The sequence below is a fragment of the Nuphar pumila genome, chromosome 5 (genome assembly GCF_984573655.1).
Source record: "Nuphar pumila chromosome 5, dmNupPumi1.hap1.1, whole genome shotgun sequence".
Lineage (NCBI taxonomy): Eukaryota > Viridiplantae > Streptophyta > Magnoliopsida > Nymphaeales > Nymphaeaceae > Nuphar > Nuphar pumila.
This window is the reverse complement of record NC_143253.1, coordinates 63,636,239-63,659,534: the sequence shown is the minus strand read 5'-3', so window position 1 is coordinate 63,659,534 and position 23,296 is coordinate 63,636,239. Positions and strand designations below refer to the sequence as shown.

The following is a 23,296-nucleotide window of genomic DNA, read 5'->3' as shown; positions in this document are numbered from 1 at the left end:
ATTGTGAATGCTATGAGTTTAGTCACTATATCAAAACAGTGCCTTCAAGGTCTGAGAGACAATGGATGAGACTCTCTCATAAACAAAGTGTTCATATTTTGTAAGAGATTTGATATTCTGATTCCTGATCTAGGGGACTCATATACACCTCAAGGACGACCAAGACGTAAGGTTGAAAAGATCACCACATTGCATCATTATCGTATTGATGTGTTTTATGTTATTATTGATTTGCAACTTCAAGAGTTGAATGATCGTTTCACTGAAGCAAATACAGAGCTCCTCCTTTCAATGGCATGCTTGAGTCCAAAGAATTCTTTTTCTGCTTTTGATAAAGATAAGTTGATTCGTCTTGCTGAGCTTTACCCTAAGGACTTTTCTAACGTAAACATAATTAGACTGAAAAATCAATTGAATATATATATTGCAGACATGCGAAACAGTGATCAATTTTCAAATTTAAAATCTTTAGCAGAGCTAGCAGAGATGATGGTAGCAACTCAAAAGCACATTGTATTTTCTCATGTGTATCTATTGATTAAGTTGGCATTAACTTTGCCAGTTGCAACAGCAAGTGTTGAAAGAGCATTTTCAGCTATGAACAATATCAAAAGTCGTCTACGTAATAGAATGGGAGATGAATGGATCAATGATGATTTGGTTACTTACATAGAGAAGGAGACATTTGATACCATCAGTGATGATGCAATTATGAATTGCTTTCAAAATATGAAAAATAGAAGATGCCAATTGTAAAATTTTCATGAATTTAGTTGTTTGTATTTCTTAAGTGAACAATTTTTATTTTAGTTTAAAAGTACAATTTAAGGTTTTATCTTATTATGTTCATAAATTTAGTTGTTTGTGTTTGTAACAATTGTTATTTTAATTCAAAGGCTTATTTAAGTTTTATCTCTTCACGAATGACTGTTCCTCTAGCAAAATTTTTTTGGCTCCGCCACTGGTCAGAATAAATGGATCGTCCTTCAATACCATAGCATTGTCTCCGAGACCCGAAGTCTGCCCACCCAAGGAAAAACTTCTGGCTCCGCCACTGGGGGTGACCCCCAACTTTGATTATCAAAAAGATAATCCAACTCATGACACCGAATTATGAGTGAAAATGAGTTGAATATAAAGGTGCAAGTGGATTGAATACACGGATGGATCGTGGTTGATCTGAACCTGTCTTATTTTTAAGCTTATAAGTCTGAGTCCGTATCCAAATCCAACCAGGATTTGATGAAGTAGAATCCAGTCTAGAACTGAATTTTATATGGTATTACTTATCTGGTATAGAAAATGGAGTTAAAAACACAAATGTGGAATTTTATCCTACTACAAATATAAATTCGCCAAAAAAATGTTCACCAAATCCAAATCCAAATCCAAATCCGAAAAGAATACAATCATGTAACTCTGAACCCGACCTGAAAATGCATTCAGATCGTATTTTTGAGATCCACGTTTGAAAGCAGTCTGCCAACTTTTGATTGGTGGTCTGACTGAATCAGAATCCATTTGCAGTACACTTATTTGGATATAGGGTGGATTGCAACTGATTTGGATCTAGATCCAAATTTTAATGATAGATTCAAATTTAAATGTGGACCTTTTTATATTAGAAAATGTGGAATTTAATCCTGATCCTAAATTTTCATTTTCTTATCAGACCTGGCACTGTTTTTGAGGGTTTATGTCAGGAAACAAAAAGAGTGCAAACGGTTCATATACTGTGGACCAATTTTAAACACAAACCTAACAGAAAACACATCCAAATTTGAATGCAACTGAAGTTTGATTAGATAAACTTTCATCTGACCCACATACTGGTTTAGATCTTACTTGAAAGCCTAGATCAGAGTGTGAATTTTAAAAAAGGAAAAAAAGTGCTGGATCTGGATTGCATATCCAAACCAGACCCGATCTATGTTCACCCATACCTAGGACTTGGTTGGGGTTTGAACTGAATGCCATGAAGCTGCACAAAAACTTAGATTTGTACATTATTCGAGTTATTTAACTCAGGCTCCCAAGGATGGCATTAACTTGAAACTTTGATCACTCGTTTCTTAACTTGTTTCAATGTTTCACTTTAAATATGTAATTTTCTTTAGTGAACAAGTTACAGTGGCCTAAGCCAGGTGCATTTGATACACTCGGATCTTGAGATCCGATCCCCATAGGTTGGATCTCTGATCCTCTCCACTCTCCATATTGTTTCACATAGGATCTCAGATCCAAGGTAGCCTCGGATTTGAGATCCAGTGTTTGACAAAATGACGGATCTTGGCCCATGCCACATCAGCACCCCTCACATGCCACCTCAGATTCCAGTATATAAGGCCTGAAGGTGTCCAACACATAAATTACACACGCACATAAGTTTAGCTACAATTGATGTTTGCATGTTCCAAGTGATCATGGTAGAATCAATTTCTTTTGAAAGTTGATCACAAGATTGGCCTCATGACCAACAATCCGAAATTTTGGATTCTTAGCTGTGATTATTCATCCTGTCTGTGACAAAAACAAATGTAAGTTCTCACTTCCATCCAAGGATAACCAGAAAGAATAGTTACAAACTCTAGTAAATTTAATTGAAAAACAGATTGACAAAAAGAGGCCTCAATAAAGTCTTCTACGATACTTTATAAATAATAGAATAGAGGTTGTAACATGGACAGTATAATAGAAGTTCAGCTATGCTTTCATTTTCCACGATGTGATGTGATGGCCGGATTGTTCCAAGTGCAGCATCTTTGTTGATATATTCACTGGAAGAATCAGATAGACCGAATTAGGAAGCCATCGTTGTCGTTGGGCAACTATCAATGGTGCAGGCTAGGATGTCTCGTCCCGGTTGATTGTGAAGGAATCATAAACCTTACCCTGTCTGCTCTTCTTATACTCGAAAAGTAGAGATGAATGGTTGAATGCTGTGAGTTTTACAAAACCAAAGTCATAATCCCTGAACAAACTCCAACTTGTTTGGAGGGTGGTGAAATCAGCAAGGTTGGAACCTCCACCACCTGCAACTATGTGGATGGTACCATTCAGTGGGCCTGTATAGTGAGACTTCTCTGAGCTCATGCATATGTTCTGCAACCAAAAAAGAAAAAAGAAAAGGAGAAAAAAGTGCTTGATTCAGTCAGTTAAGCTTCAAAGTCATGTATGCAATAGAAGACAAACTTCCCATTTATTGTCATGTTCTATGCTAGACCAAGAAAAATGATTCACGCTAGTCAGATGTTTCTCTGGCTATCAGGATAGCACCATTGTTTTATAGCTAGAAGTGCAACAAGTTAAACTAGCATTCCATATTAACAGTTAAAATGGTCTATCTATCCATAAAGATGATGTTATAAGCATGAAAAGAAAATAAAAACTGATGCAAAGATGACAAGTTAATTCATAGTCATACTATGATTCAGCAGAACATAGGCATGGAACCGGAGGAGAGAGGTGCTGATAATTTAAAAAATGACATCATACCTCATAGATAGGGCATGTTCTTTCATAATTGTGTACATGGCCATAGAAAGCAAGGTCAACCTTGTACTTCTGCCAGAGCCCTTGTAGGCTCTCTCTCCCCATAGGCTCCTCAAAAGATCCTTCTTGAGCATACTATGAATTAGAGGAATACCCCAAGACACGATGTGCCATGAAGATCAACCATAGCTGCTTCTGTCTATCGGCTGTTGTTAAACAATGCTCAATAAAATTGTATTGCTCGGTCCCTGGTCTCCAATCATGTTCCGAGTCGGCTATACAGAAACAAAACATGCCATAGTCGGTTGAATACCTGAACAAGCACTAGATGTCTTAGATATATGAAGTTGTGCATATACATGGATAGCATGAAAACAATGAGGGATCAAACAGATATGCAGGCTTTTCAAGAGAAAAAAACTAATGAAAAAAATCAAATAAAAATTAATCAGAAAGAGACATGATTCTGATTTTAAATGAGTCTATTGGCTGATCAACTAGGCTAGTTTGTTTAAAGCATAAAAAGCAAAAAACCAACTAGGAGTTGCTCAGCCTGGCTCCATACTTCAACTCAGGCAGGCTTACAGCACAACCCAAGGCAGAGCAAATTTCTGGCTTGTGACTAAGCCAAATGTCATCAGCAAGCACATAAAATTGGAAACAAGTTATTAAATAGAAAAATAATGCATGTACCAGAACTTTGCCCTGTTCTCAGCAGGAACATAAAAATGGTTTCAGCCAACACACCACTCTCCGCCTGAGTCCATGTTGGTATAGAAGGAGCCTGTTCCTGGCCAGTAACGTTCATGGTTTCCACTGCATGAAATGTCATGTAGGCACAAGATGTTTACAATATCTAGTGAACAATGTCTAAGCAGAAAAGCAATAGTTAAGCCAACCTTCCAATCATATATGGTACAGTTGAAGCAATCGGTTCAATCTGCGAAGTAAACTGATCCCACTGTGATATGTACCCATTAGCATAGCATATATCACCAATATGGATGACTATATCAATATTGTTCAAGTCCTTGATAAGCTGATCTGTAGTGTTTAGAGAACCAGGCTGGTAATTGCTGTATTCATTGGAACCATCATCTCTGCCTGAAAAGATCATCCAGGGGAATTCCTTATAGGAGGAAATCAAAGTGCACCTAGAAATAGCTCATAATTTAAAATTTATCTACCATCATGCAACTCAAGATTAAGACTGCCAGTTTTATAATTTCAAGTTTGCATTCAAAAGCTTGCCAAGAGAACTTCAAAGCCAAACCTTTCCCATATCGCCAAAAATCACAACTCGCTGCAATGAGTCCTGCCCAGGATAAGGAGATGCTTTAAAATGATAAACTTGGCTCCAAATGTATGAGCCATTAAATAATGTATGGCCCAGCTGGTAGGTATATCTGTATCAAAAATGTAAAAAAATGCTTGAGACACTAAAGGTGGATATGTAAAAATCCATACAGTCAATATGGTTCAATAGATTCATATGTAACTGTAACAAACATGGAATCCATTGAAAGATATTTGGTTAATGGAAATTCAAGACAAAACTAAAAAATAAAAGCAAACAATATCTGGAAACAGATTTAAGCATCTAGTACATTGAGTTAGGCCATAAATCTTTCAGAAAGCTAGTATGAATGAAACCAGGGTCACACCATCCCACTGTCCGTGCTGGAGAATCTGAAAAACAGATTTAAAGGTAATCTTTTATGAATGCATGAGCAAATGTGATTTTATATTTCAAAAGTATTAATAATTTGAAATTATTCAAAATTCCGAATTTCTTTACACAAAAAAAAGACGTTCAGAACTTTTAAACAGTGTTAGTTTCAAATGGTTGTTCACTACAAAATCATATTGATCATCTATACCACCAAGTATAAGGCAATTAGTTAGCCTTGAACACATCCACGTATGGACACATCTTTTGTAAGGTCAATGGCCTTACTACCTCATATATCTGAACATGGAGATCTAATTCTTATCATATTTATTGGAGATAACTTGCATAATAAATGTGCCACAATCTATCTTTCAGAAAGCACATCCTCTGCAACAGTTTGATTATCATTTACCTATTTATCTATTGGAATTTTACCTTAATAGCTAAGGTATTCTAGTGTTGTTTCCAGAGCAAGGACCACATATGATGGAGTCGTGGAATCATGGTGAACATAATGAGCTTAATCTTGGACACGTATACATAATAATCCAATAAAGAGTCTCATCCAAGTTCATTAAATATTTATATATGGTGTAAGCATGTGTTTGTGTGTGTTATTATCACAAATATTGGCAATGCTTTAAATTTGTTACAATTTTATCATAATAAATTTGTGACATGAAAATCATGATAAAATCAAAACAAACTCAATATATTGCCTACTTAATACTTTGTATATATCATCTATCTCACTGTTGTAAAAAGTGTATCAGAAGGGTCTAAAATACGGGTGTTTCAGATCCATAACAAAATATAAAAAAAGAATATAAAAAATCTAAAACTTCTAGAAGTTTAAAACATCAAATACACCTAGAGGTAGACTATTAAAACATGGAAAGTCTTAAATATGTATATGTTCCTTAAAGAAAAGATTAAAAAATATAAGTCTCAAATATTTAGCGGCTTGAAAGTTTGAAACCGAATGGCATTGGGTAATGACTCAGCTCAACATTAAGAAAATAGCAACTCAGACTGAAAGTAATAAAGCTGTATTCTGGCTTGGTCTACAGTGCAGAAAAAAAATACTAAGGGATATCTGGAACATATATTCCAAATCAACTTCCAGAAACTTTACCAATCCCTGCACGAAGTAAAATACAAAACCATACCACATATGCTGCTACGACTGAAAGTCAAAGTTCCAGCAGGAGACTGACTTTGAGGTCCTCCTTTTGGACCCCATGCAACAAAAGGAACAGCTTCCTTGACATCGTAACCACTTGTCCAAGACTCCAAGTAACTGTCATCTGAACATTAAATAAGTCAAAGTCAACAACAAACATGAAATATTACAAGCACAAGAAAATACCATATTTCTATCAAGATTAATAAGTCAAAAAAGGAAATAACTCATATTCACATAGGCACTCAAGCTAACCTTCATCTAAAACTCTGTGAATGTATAGATGTGTGTGTTTATGCATACACGCTTGCTCTTTGTATGTATTTTTGTGTGTGCACGTGTGTGTGTGTGTGTGTGTGTGTGTGTGTGTGTGTGTGTGTGTGTGTGTGTGTGTGTGTGTGTGTGTGATATTAACATTCCAGAAAGGCCTTTTCAATCAGGTTGATTTGTAACCTCAAGAAATTAACCCTCATATGTGCATGCACAGATGCGTGTTCATGTTCGTTAATATAATACATTCTTTTATTGTTTAAACAAAAATCCTGACATGACTAAGAAATGTTGTAACAAAAAAACGATTATACAATGTATTTTAGTTATATTGCAATTAAAATTATAGGATACAATGAATCCTTTCTGCCATAATATTTTTGAGATCTTACAAAATGTTGCTTTCATAAAAGTAAATTTGGTGAAAATAGTTCAATTAAAATAAAAGCAATACTTAAATACCAAAAAAAAAAATCTCAACAAAATTAATCAAAAGTGTTTCTGTTCTATTAAATATGAGACAATGCCTCTATTTCTTCATAAACTTTCACCTGTAAAAGGTGACAAGTACCGTTTATTCTTTGTCACTGTTTTAGAATATTTTAAAATTGTTCAAGTCATTTTTGGCTGTGTGAAAAAGAAAAAGGAAAAAGGAAATTGCTGGCTGAGTAGCACATGATTTTCTCTCGTTGTATTATTGAAAATGGCTTTGCTTCATGCAAACTAGAGGAAGGAAACTGAATATTTCAAAACCACAAGCTAACTTGATAATCCAACAAACCGAAAAAGATTACAAAAAGGTACATTTAGAGAGCCAAAAGGAAAAAAAATTAATTATGTTCCATCTGATGTGCCTCCTCAAATTAACCAGAAGAGTATCTAATTCCAAAATTTTAGAAAACAAAAAAGAAAAAAAACTTGGGAAAAATCAATTAATCATCCGAGTGACACAATCTTTGAGCAAACAAAACACTCACTAGTTATTTTATTTATTGTTCCTCTTAACTTGTACTGGATTGTTTTGATCTTTCTTTTTAACGAATTGTAATCATAGACAGAAATATGAACATAACTACATACATGTGATGGAGAGCTATTACTTCACATTTGACAGATCTGAGGAAGTCAAATACAGGAAATGTACATATAGATAAGAAAAAAACAAGAAAGACACTTTCAGTTTGATATATATGAAGCAAAGCATAGGGCATGTACTGTTCTTGAATGCTTCCATTACCAACCAAATCTAAACTATAAAGAAATACTTACTTCATTCCAGGACTCCCCCTGAGCTAGGCGTGGATAATCAGGAGCCTTTGGATTTGCAAAAGTTATTGCATTTGAGATTGCAACCAGCTTTGGCTGTGGTTTAAAAAACAGAACCAGAATTCAGCTTCCAGTTAGATACCGGTGATAGAGAAAACACCACAATAAGTCATTGAAAATGCCTAAGAAAAAGATACAAACATGCCTGTATTACAAGTCTAAAAATAAATAATAGGATTCAGAAATAAGTTACAGGATGGAAACAGGCTACTGGCTACATCTTTCAATCTTACATAATAAAAATGAAAGCTCATGTTGATAAATATTAGTGCAAATAGACCAATACAGAAGTGACTACTGCATCACAACAAATGCACAAAGCTTCCACGTAATTGTGCAAAACTCAGACCAGATAAAATAAATACTCCTCAAAAACATATTTTTATATAGATACGCTATGGAGGGCTTCTATAACCACAAATATTGAGGAATCCATAAAAATGTGAAAAGAGCCTCCAAGCAGAAATAATAAAGCAGTAGGCATGCACATATGTTAGAGGCTCTCAAAATTGATCGTGTTACTGCATTAAAATCAATCCCCTAGACTAAGGGTGCATTAGCGTGCCACGGAAAGCTGGGGCTTTCCGCAGAAATGCACAACTTTTGATGGTTTCCGCGGGGCCCACCGCGGCAACGCAAACGTGGGCTCCCTTTTCTCGCAGAAAAGAGCCCCAAAATCAACAATAGATCTCCCCCCCCCCCCCCGGCCCTTCAGCGGAAAGGTTTCCTGGGGGGTCCAATTCATGTACCATGGAAACACCCCTTAAATCAACCACTCCCAAAGATATCAAAGGTGATGGCCTTGCAATTTTTTAAATGGTAAGCATAATACAAAAAGGGTAGAATCATGAGCTATAAACTTGCTCATTTCTCCTATGACACCTCGGGCCGTGATACTATAAGTAAAACATCAAACATTGATAGAACAAGAGAAGTAGTGTGATGGTTAAATCAAAATACCTGACTTGAAGCCACCTGCCTATTTGTACTTTAGCATCACATTGATGCTATTTTTTCATTGTATCATACAGCTTAGTTATTTTAATTATAAAGCCACTTTAAAGCTATAATTGCCCCCAATTTTCAAAATAAAACTTTATCCAAATTTTGTATATTTTTTTTCTTTGCAGCAAAATTTAGAAAAGATTTTAATAATGAAAATAGAAGATAGTTAGTCACCAATTTTAAAAGATGTCAGGTAAGTCACAGGTACATGGCCAATTACTCATTGTCCACGAAAATATTTCATTTAAGCAAACCAAAACAAGTTATTTATTACAAACAATACTGTTTGGTAAAGCCTGGGTTTATAAACAAAATATTCAACACAGTCTAGAGAAAACCTAAATCTTGATGCCGCCCTACTTCGCATATCACATCGCATGTTCAATACCTATATCTTTCATAAAACAGGGTCAAAACCATTTCTGATCTAGTAGAAAAATATTCAAATTCTAACAAATATAATACTTTGAAGACATGAAAAGTCATTTCAGGGTCGCAGTTAAAAACATCGTAGCTCAAGTCTTCATGACTTGGCGTATCGCTATCCCATGAATCGAAGCAAAAGCTCCTCGAGCCTAACTTAGCCATACAAATACAATTTTAGGTCATTTTTCTGATCGGTCCAATAGTGCACCGAGATCAATAACTTACACAAGGTGATGCATGAATAACACTAACACACATTCATTCATTCATCATTGTACGTATAACTAATGCATTATTTTGATAATTATCTATTCACCCCTTGGTACGTAGGAGAACTTGACTTCAACGTCAAACGAAGCTATGTGGATGTTTATTATGCTAAGTATTTTTTGTATGCCCAGAGGCCTGAGTGACCCTGTCCATAGTGGGGCAACAATTTTCCCACTAGGTTGTTTCAGATGCATCCTTCTAATGTAGTAGCAGGGTTAAATCCCTAGATCTTAAGAATAACCCGACCTCTTAACCTCCGAGTGATCAGGAGACCACATGAACTCTTTGGTTAATAAGATAATATATGTCATTCAAGGTGGTAACATCATCGTCTGCCTCGATGAGCGTAAAATCTTGAAGAAGTTCGATGGCATAATCTTTCTTATTAAAACGTTGAGCGCCACATAAGAAATCCAGTGCATTTTGTACGAAGAAAATATGAACCCAACTCCAATCAATTTTTTGAAGCACGAGCTAATTCTCATGTGGTCAGGGACTACCTTTATGTTTTGTTTATATGCATGCAAGCATAGCTATTGGCGTCTACGGCCTTCACGAGCGTTTCACCCCTTGCGGGTGGATAACCAACTCTAGCACAATGACGCTTACGAGTGTTATTGTAGTACCATGTTTTACAAAGGCATGCATAAACAATGATCACTTTGGATTGACTGCTTGACGTATTTAGCCACATCGGGCATTAACCTAACAAGGCACAATGGCCCTTATGAGTATTGTTCCCTTAAAGGCGAAAATGGAATGAGCCATTCAGATAGAGTTCCAACAACAAGGGCATCATTATGTTATCCATACTAGCTTAGGTGAGTATTTTGCAAAAAAAAATGGCAACATCTCCCATGTTTAACAGAGAAAACGTGACGTTCCTTTTAGCTTAGAGAGCATCTTGTCAGAAATTTTGGCAACATCTCTCCTGTTTAACGGAAAAATCACTATGTTCATTTTTTAATAGATGTGCACTATTGTGCATACTTTGCATCTTTCATGGTTTATTAGAAACCTAAGCCTTACACCACAAGAAAAATGTCAATTAGCGATGGATAGTAGCGACAGAATTTTTCTGTCGCCAATTAGCGATGGCTTAGCGAGCGACACTAATCCGTTGCGAAGTTTCGTGATATTCACAGATATAGCGACGAAAAATATTCTGACGCTAAGTCATCGCTACGTTGCGACGACTTAGCGACAGACCATTTTTGTCGCAACAACACGCTGCGATTAGCGACGGATTGGGCGACGACATTTTTTTGTCGCTACGTAGCGACGGACATATTCCGTCGCTAAGAAGTTGTATATATTTACGCCAGCTTAGCGACAAAATTATTCCGTCGCCCAATCTGTCACTAATTTTTGCGTAAATCTGATCAGAAACCCTTTCCCCTCTTTTCCTATTTCTTCTCTCCCGCCCTCCCTACGCAGCCCGACACCTTCCTCCGCCGCCTTCCGCCCATCGCCTCGCCGCCTGTTGCCCCTCGTTTCGCCCGAGCCGTCGCCCCACCGACCGACGCACTCCCCGGCCCGTCGCTACGCCGGCTGACGCCCCGACCCGCCGCCCGTCGCTCCCCGGTCCGTCGCCTGTCGCCCCCCGCCCGCCGCAGGTAAAGTTTTTTTTCCCAGACAAGGGGGGGGGGTGCCCCTTCTATTTTTCCCGGCAGGGGGTCCGCATTTTGTTTTTTTCGGTAGGGGGCCGACCCCTTGCCGCCGATGCAACACTTTTCAGGGTTTTTGGTATTTAATTGATAGACAATGTGATTTTCAGGTTCTGTTTTTGTACCCAATACATTATAGATCTCTTTTTGGGGTTTTAGTTTAAATGCGTTAAAAAATAACTTGTTTGTTACATGGGTGTCAATTGGATTTGCCGTGGGAAGCATGCAAATGCGTGTTTTGGGTGTTTTTATTTTTCCATTCGACAATTAGAATGAGTAGTTGAATATAATGTTGCTTTTCAAATGTCTATCATCATCATGCTTATGAGATTGCAGTTGTTTGGGATTTTGTGAAAAAGTATGGTTGCTTTTCATTGATATTGTGTTTGATTAGCATTTGTGTTCGATGGGTATTGATCAGATTGATGTGAAAGGTTTGGAGATGGATGTCCTGATTGAAGTTTTTAATGTCTAAATGAGTGTTATTGTCAGTTGAGGAGTCTTCTTCAGCAGAGTTAATTGGCTTTTTTGGTTTTTGGTCGTGTGTGCCTGAGTTCATTTTGGTATTTGATTGTTGAGTGGGTCTCAGAGACCATGATCTTGTAATATTGATTTTTAAGTATTTGTGAGTGATTGCGTTAAGGATGATGAGGTTTTCTATTGACATACCATATAAAGTCCTTGGGAAACAAGAGGGCCTCCAACATTGCATTGCATTGCAACCCTTCTCAATATTTTTCTTTTCTTTATGTCTTTTTTTTTTTATGTTTGTGAGCCTACTAACACCACCACTTTCCAACTTAATTTTGATGATTCTGTGTCCGACAAAAGTCATTTGACATGTCAGGTTAGATCCTATTCTAAAATGGATAAAGCAAGTGTGGCGGTTGGATACTCATTTTTGTAGAAGTGCAGTTGAAATAAGCATATGAGATAGCATAGCTGGGAACTTTTCTGTAGCAAATTAAGTTATGAGCATTGGAAAAGTTTATGGTGTTTGAAGGTGTCGTTCTTTGTGAATGGAGAGAATTTCTACAAATCCTAGAGTGCTCTTGCTACCCAGTGATGTCTTTATAGTCTGTTTATTTTTTTCTGGTTAGGTATATGAAAACATACAAGTGAATGATGATATTATTATGATGTATGCTTGGTTGCCTTAGGTACATGACTCATTCTATTGTTGCACTACTATTGATGAGTTGAGGTTTAAGATTGGTCCATTGTGTCCTTAGGGGTTTAGGTTGGATAGTTTTATGCCTTCCTTTATTCTTTGGTTTAATGTCATTCACTCTTGTTTTGATACGAAATTAAGTTTATAAGTTGTGCATTAAACAATTTGAATGTATTGCATGACATTTTTTATTTGTTAGAATATGGTTCGTAGAGATTACAGTGGTCGTTCATCCAGTGGTAGCTAGACTCAACCTTCATCTTCACGGGCTCCTTTGATAGATATATCATTTAACTAATTGGATACTTGATTAGTTGAAATATGCATTCTGAGAATTTCTAACGTATTTTTTTACAGATGATGTTTCACCTATACATGACCCACCTACACCAGTTGATCATACAAGTCAGGAGCCAACACAGGATGCAAAGTCTTCTCAGACTGGCACAAGAAGACTCATTTGAATAGTGTATATCGATAATCGACCGTAAGTATTTCACTTTCACTTATTGCATATCTTATAAATATTGTATATTGATATTTACTGTGTACCAATTCATGTGAAGCATGAGGTTCGAGCCACAAGAAGTAGTACGCGATATTAGGAATTCACTACTTCAACATCTACCAGGACCGATTGCTCAATGAAAAGAGTACCCAAAGGAGGTGTTAGACAGGTTGTGCTCCTCATTCACGGTATACAGTTGTTTATCATAGTTAATGTGTTTCATATTTAAATTTTTTAGTCATGTCTACTAACTTTCTGAAAATATTTGTAAGTTTCGAATCGCTTCGCAACTACGGTGGAGGAAAATGATGCAAGGAAGGTGTGGCAGAAGGTGGTTGCCAATCAATTTGCAAACATGCTGCACAATATGAAGCAGCAAAAAAAGCATCTGGGGGAATAGATGATCCACTACAGTGGAAGGGCCATGACCCTATTACTATCAGGAGAGATTATTGGGAGGAAATGTGCGACAAGTGGGCAGGGGATGCATTTCAAAACCGCTCAGCAAAGGCTGCACAAAATCGAGCGAAAATGCTCAAAGCCCATCTACACACAGGTGAATATAGGACTCTTGGGAGCCACTAGAAGAAAATGGTAACTCATCAATATATATATTATCAATTTTATAAGTATTGTTGCAAACCTGTTAACTAAATCTTTTATCATTTCACTTCGCAGGAAGCAGAAAAAGGAGGCATTGTGTCATACAAGGATGTGTTTGTTGAAACACATAAACATAAGACCACAAGAGAGTTCGTATCATAGAAGGCGAGAACGACAACGATATGTATTTATTGTATTAATAATCATTGTAATATACAAGTTATCATAAACATCATAATTCTTAATTATTAATGCATACTGTAAACATCATTTTGTAGGAGGCATATGAGCAACAGATGGTAGAGCGATATGGCGATGACTCTACTCAGCATCCATCATTTGATCCTGCAGCACGGGTGACTGAAGCAGGTGAACCCAAAAAATGTCATGTGTTTGGGTTTGGGAGTAATATGAACACCTCACCGGTCGTTGCTTCCTCCAGTCACGACTCACAGACTTCTCCCATCAACATCAGCTCCAAGCATCCAATTCTTGACGGTGATGATGTACGCCAGATCGTTAAGAACACAATGCGTGACTACTTCCATGAAACAATGCATGATGTTCTCCGAGATGAGTTCAATAATTTTTTACAGGACAAGGGAACTTCGATTGCAGGTGCTTCTTAGGTATGAAAGTTTCATGTGATGTATTGCATGTCGTTAAATTTCATGTAACTTTGATTGCCTTAACTTAGGCACATTGGATATAATTTATTTCAGTATATGAGCATGGTAGAATCACATATACAGTTTTTTGTCTGCCTTCGAACACATATGAGCATGGTAGAATCACATATACAGTTTTTTTATTGCTTTATAACACATATGAGCATGATAGAATCACATATAAAGTTTTTTTACTGCCTTAGAACACATATGAGCATGATAGAATCACGTATGAAGTTTTTTTACTGCCTTAGAACACATATGAGCATGATAGAATCACATATAAAGTTTTTTACTGCCTTAGAACACATATGAGCATGATAAAATCACATATAAAGCTTTTTTACTGCTTTATAACACATATGAGCATGATAGAATCATGTATAAAGTTTTTTTACTACCTTAGAACACATATGAGCATAATAGAATCACGTATGAAGTTTTTTTATTGCTTTATAACACATATGAGCATGATAGAATCATGTATAAAGTTTTTTTACTGCCTTAGAACACATATGAGCATGATAGAATCACATATAAAGTTTTTTTACTGCCTTAGAACACATATGAGCATGATAGAATCACGTATGAATTTTTTTTACTGCTTTATAACACATATGAGCATGATAGAATCACATATAAAGTTTTTTTTACTGCCTTAGAATACATATGAGCATGGTATAATCATGTATTAAGTTTTTTTACTGCCTTAGAACACATATGAGCATGATATAATCACATATAAAGTTTTTTTACTGTCTTAGAACACATATGAGCATGATAGAATCACGTATGAAGTTTTTTTTACTGATTTATAACACATATGAGCATGATAGAATCACATATAAAGTTTTTTTACTGCCTTAAAACACATATGGGCATGATAGAATCATGTATGAAGTTTTTTTACTGCTTTATAACACATATGAGCATGATAGAATCATGTATAAAGTTTTTTTACTGCCTTAGAACACATATGAGCATGGTAGAATCACATATATAGTTTTTTTACTGCTTTATAACACATATGAGCATGATAAAATCACATATAAAGTTTTTTTACTGCCTTAGAACACATATGAGCATGATAGAATCACATATACTATTTTTTTACTGCCTTTGAACACATATGAGTACGATAGAATCACATATAAAGTTTTTTTTACTGCTTTATAACACTTATATGAGCATGATAGAATCATGTATAAAGTTTTTTTACTGCCTTAGAACATATATGAGCATGATAGATTCACATATAGAGTATAATTTATTTCAGTATATTTTGTTTATCAATACTGACATTTCTTTTCTCGTGCAGGTTGCTGGCGATAATCAACGTAGTGGAGCTGAAGGGACAGATCGAGATAACGAACAAGAAGACGCATAAAATCTTGGCGATGATTAGATTTATGTGTTGAATTTGTTTTACTTTCTTTTTGTTTCAAAAATGTAATTGTTGAATTGTAAATAATTAAAACTTGAGAATTTTATAGTGGATCGATTAATTGTTTCAGTTTCCGTTTATATGTATTTTGATGTGTACTTTGTTTTGTATTCACAGGAAATATAAATTGTATAGGAAATATAAATTGTATCACGAGAAAATTTTTCTCGATATTAAATTTTTAAATATTTTTTTTATTTTTTTCATTTTTTGTGATGGATTAGTGACAGATATATTTGTTGCTATTTTCTATAGTCGCTAAATTTAGCAACGGAGTAGCGACGGATATAAATTCGTCGCTAATCCAAACCTTCGCAGAGTAACAACGACCTTGCGACGGATTTTGGCATTCGTTAATCCATCGCAAGTTAGCGAAAAAACGGGCGATAGATATATTCTGTCGCTAATTAGCATCGAAAAATTCACGATGAAAGTTATCCGTCGCTAATCCGACACTAATCCGTCACTAAACATTTTAGCGATGGATTAGCGACGGATTTAGGTCGTCGCTAATCCACAAATTTCTTGTAGTGTTAGTTAGGCCTTACACTGGTGACTTAGATGCTTACGTAAATGCGATTGTGCATAAATTTGAAACCTTTCCAATAGGAGTTTCTTCACCAAACAATGTTTTGAATGAGACAAGGTATTTGGAATTGCTTTGGTAAGAGGGATCAGTCATCATTTGTACACTTATTATAATGCATCTATATTTAGTAAAAGCAAGAGCTTGTGCACATAACAACACGACCACAAAGTAAAGTACATAAAGTAAGGCCCGATGAATAAAACCATGCATCGGGCTAAGTAAAGTGCATAAGCAAGGCCCAATGAATAAAACCACACATCGGGCTAAGTAAATTGCATAAAGCATGTGCACATAACAGCACGACGACAAAGTAAAGTGCATGAAGCAAGGCCCAGTGAATGAAACTATGCATTGAGCTAAGTAAAATGCATAAAACAACATATATGTATATTATATATATTATATATATAGTAAATATAGAAGTCATCACAAAGATACACACGTGGACACTAAAGCAAGCTTGTGGTGCCTTAGAGGGCATAAACCAAGGACTAAGACCCTATGACATTTAATTCACCATAAATATCAAGCAATAGTCATAAAGATACACGCGCGAACACTGAAGCAAGCTTGCAGTGCCCTAGAAGGCGTAAACCAAGGATTAAGACCAAATATTATTTTAAAAAGGTATACAGTAAGAAAAATCTCACCATGCATGATAGTTAATCTAACAAATAACTTGAAAGAGAGAGAATGGCGTACAAACCTACCAAAAATTCGGCAACGATGGCTCACCACAACGTTAGAATCACTCCTAGGTCATGATCGGCACATCCTTACGTCTGATACGGTCACGACCAAGAGTGTCTCGTGTAGAACTTGTTAGTGCGATGAAATGATGAGGTATAGATCAAAAACAGATTGGACCTAGTTTAGGTCTAATTGGGTTCAAACCTACTTCAAGTGGGCTAGACTAGGTCGAATGGGTTGAACCTAGTTAAGGAAAAGATAGAAGATGTCAAGCTGTTAGGGCCAAAGGGTCTTGACTCTTGACCCAACTAGGATCAGTCTACGTCAGGCGGGTCCAAGCTCATCTCAAGTGGGCTTGACCTAGGCTAAGACCAAAAACAAAGGAAAAGAGAGAAAGGTTAGTCAAGTGGACTTAACCCCAGTGGGCTTAGGCTAGGCCAGGCATGTCTAAGCTCACCTCAAGTGGGCTTGGTCTAGGTTAGAACTGTTAAAAATAAAAATCTAACATGTATAGTAACTAGGTTTTTTTAGTTTAACATTTTTTGTTTTTTGTTTGGTTTGTATTGAACTAGTCAAAGCATTGACTCGTCAATACAAAAGAGAGTCGTTGGACTCCTAACAACTCTATTCCTCCATTTCTTTCTAAGTATAAATATGAGGCATTGCCCCAACTCAATGTATGAATTTAGTGTGGATTACATTCAATAAAATTATTATTCTTCCTCTTGTTCTTCAAACCCATTTAGTGGGTATTTGTGTATGAACCCTTCTTGTGGTTCTTTTGAGTGTTCATTTCGGTATTTTTAGTGGAATTCTTTGAGTGTCTATTGTTGGTGATTTAGTGAACATCCTTGAAGGAGCTCGTGTTCTTACACAGTATCAGAGCGTGGTGATCAAGCTGAAAATTATATTTGAAACATTGAGAAGCGTGTCACTCTAAATTTGAAAGTATTGGAGCTCTCTTATATTTTTTATTCAAAGTATTCATGATTGGTGGCATTTACGTTGTGGTAAAGTGCTTGTGACTTCCACCGATACTCTTATTCTTTTCACTCCTCCTTCTTTATTCTTCTCTTTTTTTTCAAACCTTGCAAAAATGCATGACAATGATAATGTCACCATAAAACCCATTGTCGAAGTTGGCTGGGGTTTCTGGCAAAACAGAAAAAAAGAGAGAGGAAGAAGAATCGTTATTTTGCATTAGACCCTAATCCCTTCTTAAAGGAATTAGTTAATAATAGGTTACAAAAGGAATCCATCTATTTTTCACTAATTATATACTGCTACCCAAACTAAAAAGATATTTTCTTTTTTAACACTCTCTCTCAAGCTGGAGCATATATATCTATCATGCTCAACTTGTCACAACATCTAAGAAATCCCACACTAGCGAGAGGTTTAGTAAACACATCAACAACTTGATCCTCTGAAGCAACATGACAAGTAGAGATTTGTCCTGTTTGTACTAGATCTCTTATGTAGTGACAATCAACTTCAATGTGTTTCATCCTCTCGTGAAACACTGGATTATTTGCAATATAGGTGGGTTGCTCATTATCACATCTTATCACCATCGGCGTTGAGGTCTGTACATGTAGATCTCTGAGAACTGATCTAACCCATATCATTTTGACTGCAGTTTGAGCCATGGCTCTATATTCTAACTCAACACTCGATCGAGCTACTGCGGTCTTTTTTTACTTCTTCGGCTTATTAAATTTTCGCCTATAAACACACAAAACCCCGTAGTGGATTTTCTATCACTAATGTCTCCTGCATAGTCAACATCCGAATAGGCAACTATATCAAGAGAAGAGCTTGGTTTGTATAGTAGTCCTTTACCTGGAGAAGATTTCAAGTACCTAAGAAACATCATTGTTGCCTGCCAATGTACTTGGGTTGGTTTATCTATGAACTAGCTAATCTTGCTCACAACTAGGGAAATATCTAGTCTTGTCACTGTAACGTACAAGAGTTTACCAATCAGAGACCTAAAACTTCTACTGTCAACAGGTTCTGCTTCTTCAAACATGTGAAGTTTAGGATCCATTGGAATGTTGGCAGGTTTGGCTCCTAACATTCATGTTTCCTGTAACAAATCAAGTACATAGTTCCTCTGTGATAGAACTAACCCTTCACGGTTTCGAGCCACCTCTATACCCAAGAAGTATCTAAGAGGACCAAGATCTTTGGTAACAAAGTGCTTCTGTAGATGAGCTTTGGTATCTGAGATATCCTTTTTATTGCTTCCTGTGAGTATAATATCATCCACATACACAACCATAACCACAACACCTGTGGGAGTTTTCTTAATAAACAATGAGTGGTCTGATGCCGACCTATTAAAACCAAATGTAGACACACTCTCAAACAACTTTTGAAACCACGCACATGGACTTTGCTTTAGACCATATATTGTTTTCTTTAACTTGCACACCTGATAACACTCCCCCTGAACCTTGAACCCCGAAGGTTGCTATATATACACAGTCTCAGACAAATCACCATACAAAAATATGTTCTTCACATCCAACTGGCATAAGCTCCATCCATTATGGACAACCACAGATATGACCAGTCGAATAGTGCCAAGGAGTGCCACAGAAGAAAAGGTTTCAAAGAAGTCTACCCCATACGTCTGTGTGTACCCTTTGGCCACCAACCTGGCTTTGTACCATTCAATTATGCCATCCAAATTATACTTAATGGTGTAGACCCACTTACACTTAACAATATTTGCATCAACAAGTGGAGTAACCAACTCCCAGGTATTCCGTGAAACTAAGGCATCCATCTCATCTTGCATAACAACTTTCCATTTGGAGTCTAAGTCTGCCTGATGGTGATTCAGTGGTAGAGATTCAGCAGACAGAGAGATATGATGGACTTCTTCATGTGACTCCCAAGTCTCGCATCTGTAACAAACTTAGAAATGGGATATAATGTGCATTGCCTTTTACCTTTCCTGATAGCGATTGGCAAATTATCATCCACAATAGAAGCTTCAGTCGTGGTTGAAGGACTTACTTCTGAGGAAGAAAGTAGTGTAGGTTCTGATTCCAGAGGAGATCTACGAGCGTATACCAGAGGAGGATCATGATACCGTGACTGAGTGTGAGAGGTAGAAAAGCTTGTAGGAATTGACTCCAACGGAAGAGGGGGGATAGGTAATGGCATAGCATCACCCTGATCATATAGTAATCTGGAGGCAGTACTAGAAAAAAATGAATGAACTCAAAGAAAGATATAGCTGCACTAACATACTCTCTACGAGCAATGGGATCATAACATCAGTACCCTTTTTGATTTCTTGGATAACCCATAAAGATACACTTTATGGATTGAGCCGCTACTTTGTCTCAATGAGGCCCTAGTTTATGAACAAAACAAACACACCCAAACACCTTGGGAGAAATTGAGAAAAGAGATGCATTGGGGTATATGATTTTCACAGGAATTTGTTCTCCCAATGAGGATGACGACATGTGATTGATAAGGTAGCAAGCTATAAGAATGTCATCTCCCCAATATGAAGGAGGCATACATGATTGTAGCATAAGGCTGCGAGCAACATCTAGAAGATGTCTATGCTTCCTTTCAGCTACCCCATTTTGTTGGGAGGTATGGGCACAAGTAGTTTGAGGTTGAATGCCACGATTCTTATAAAACAGTAGTAACTCATTGTTTTTAAACTTAAGAGCATTGTCAGTGCGAATGATCTTGACAAGAGAATCAAACTGAGTTTTTATTTCAATAATGAGAGACATAAAGATTGAAGGAACTTCTTATCTATCTTTTATTAAAAATACCCATGATAATCTAGAAAAATCATCAACAATAACTAAATAATAATGACACTGGGACCTACTGGAAACTCTACTAGGTCCCCACACATCAACGTGAAGAAGCTCAAATAATCTTTGACTTGATGGACTCTGACTTGAAGGAAACGTACTCCTGTGGTGTTTACCCAGCTGACAGACTTCACAGTGGAATAAGGCAGAAGGTGAAATTTAAGGAAGAATTCTATGAAGTTTTGGCAACAGCACATGACCAAGACGAAGGTGTCATTGATAAGAACTGGTGGATGACTCAGACACGGTATGCATGACTCCCAATGGTTGATGAAGATAGTATACACCTCCTTCTTCATAGCCTCCACCAATCCTCTTCCCCGTCAGCAAATCTTGAAACATATAACACAAAGGATAAAAAATTACTCTACAATTGTGCTCTTTTGCAATACGACTAACTGACAATAAATTTTGAGGAAAGGAAGGAGCATGAAGCACATCTATCAGCTGAAGTAACAGCGAGATGAAAACATTTCCTTGTCCTACAATAGGAGATGAACTTCCATCGACAAGGACAACCTTGTGATGATCACACATGGGGTCTAGCCTAGAAAAATTGTTTGAAGACCCACATAGGTGTCTAGAGGCACATGAATCAATAATCCATCTACTACCTTGGTGATTCAATCATTCACCTGCTGAGTAAGCAACATCAGCAATGGGAGTAACTATGTTCAAACTAGAAGGACGATGAGACATCAATTCTTCATACTCTGCATGACTAAGAGTGACCGAGTCATTGGAGGATCCAGTTGGAATCTCCATGTCAAGCTTTGCAATTTGAGCCTTGGACACATTTGATGTCTGAGAAGTAGGGGGTCTACCATTTTTATCCCAACACTTATCCTCAAGATGTCCCAATTTTGCCACAATAGGTACACTAAAATCTACCTCTTCCTCCTGTTCCTCTGCCTCGACCTCTGCCACACGTATTTAGGAAATTTTCTCTTCCTCGACCTGGGGTGACTACATGCGTCGATGTTTGTGAATCAGAATGAGTTTGTGGAAGAGTGATAGCCAATCTACTCAGGCGGTTGTAGGCTTCGGCAAGAGTTGAGACATCTGATCTTGTCAACATCTGAACCTTGGCAATCGCAAATTCAGATGATAGTCCTGTCAGGAATCTTGCAACCATGGTTTTCTCCTGATGAGACTTCTGCGTGGTACAACATAGGGGCTGGTGTGCATTCAGTCTTTCAAATGTTGATAAATCTCCTGCTCGACTTGTAAGATGCGGCTTACATTGGTCTCGTGAGAGTACTATTAAATTATGTAATCAAATCATGTATTCTAATATATATTTTATTTATATATGGTAATACATATATATAATATATGTATCTACCTATTATATATAAAATATATATTTATTTCATCTTTGCTGTAAGGGTATATTCATCATTTTACACATATTCTCCTTAAGAATATATATGTAATTTTCCTTTTTATTTTTCTTTTATTCCTTTTATTTCTTTTCTTTTTTACTTTTAGCATATGGAAGGGCCCACCCAACATGATCATTGGGCCCGCCAACAGTTATAATTATAATCGTTGGAGGGGTCCCAACGATCATATTGGGAGCCCCTCCATGGCTTCTCATTATGTATAAATAAGGGTGTTCCCCCTTGAGTTTGGTTATGGCTTTGGGTCAAAGCCCAAGCATTCAATAAAGCTTTTATTCATTTTTTTGTAGTGCATTTGTGAGATTGTTTGGTTTGTGCTTTTGTGCACAAGGGTTCTTTGTGTTCTTATTGTGCATGTGTGCACTTGTCTTTCATCAAGAACATTGGGTATTGATTAGAGTATCTTGTTGAAGATACTTTTACATGGTATTAGAGCTTGGTTTAAGGAAGAAAGATCATGCATTTTACACATTCTTGGGTGCCTAAAAAAATGTGCCTTTAAGCCATTGGAGATTGGAGTGGACCATTTCTTTCGGGCAATATTTTAAAAGTCTTCTTTGTCAAGAGAGACTTCAAAATCTATTGAGGTACGTGTTTCTTCTTATTTCTATCATCTCTAATAGGCGAAAAAGACTCTCACTTCTCCCTCGGGTTTAAACTTAATGGTTTAAACTATTATGTTTGGGCCGGTAATATGGAAGCCCATATTAAAGGGAAGGGGCTTTGGGGGCATGTTCAAGGTTCGATACCAGAACCTGAACCAAAAATTACCATTATAGAAAAAGAGATATAAAGATTCTTGAAGGAGAAGAAAGACAAAAAGCGCTTGAAGATTATTCAAAGAAACATGACGAATGGGAAATGAAAAACTTTAAAATCTTATTGTGGTTCTTCTCATCCGTTGAAACTAAGATCAATGCCAACATCATCAAATTCAAGAAAGCTTTCGAAGCTTGGCTATATCTTGAAAAAATGTATGCATCAAAAGATTTATCCCACAAGTACTACCTTCAAAAGAGGGCATTAACCCTACAACAAAATGCGATAACTATTTG

At 36.7% G+C, this 23,296-nt stretch overlaps 1 pseudogene; it reads right to left on the bottom strand.

The window, feature by feature from the left end:
• Positions 1-2,678: 2,678 nt before the first annotated feature.
• On the bottom strand, positions 2,679-21,973 carry LOC149837709 (putative inactive purple acid phosphatase 1; annotated as a pseudogene).
• Between the last annotated feature and the right edge of the window lie 1,323 nt (positions 21,974-23,296).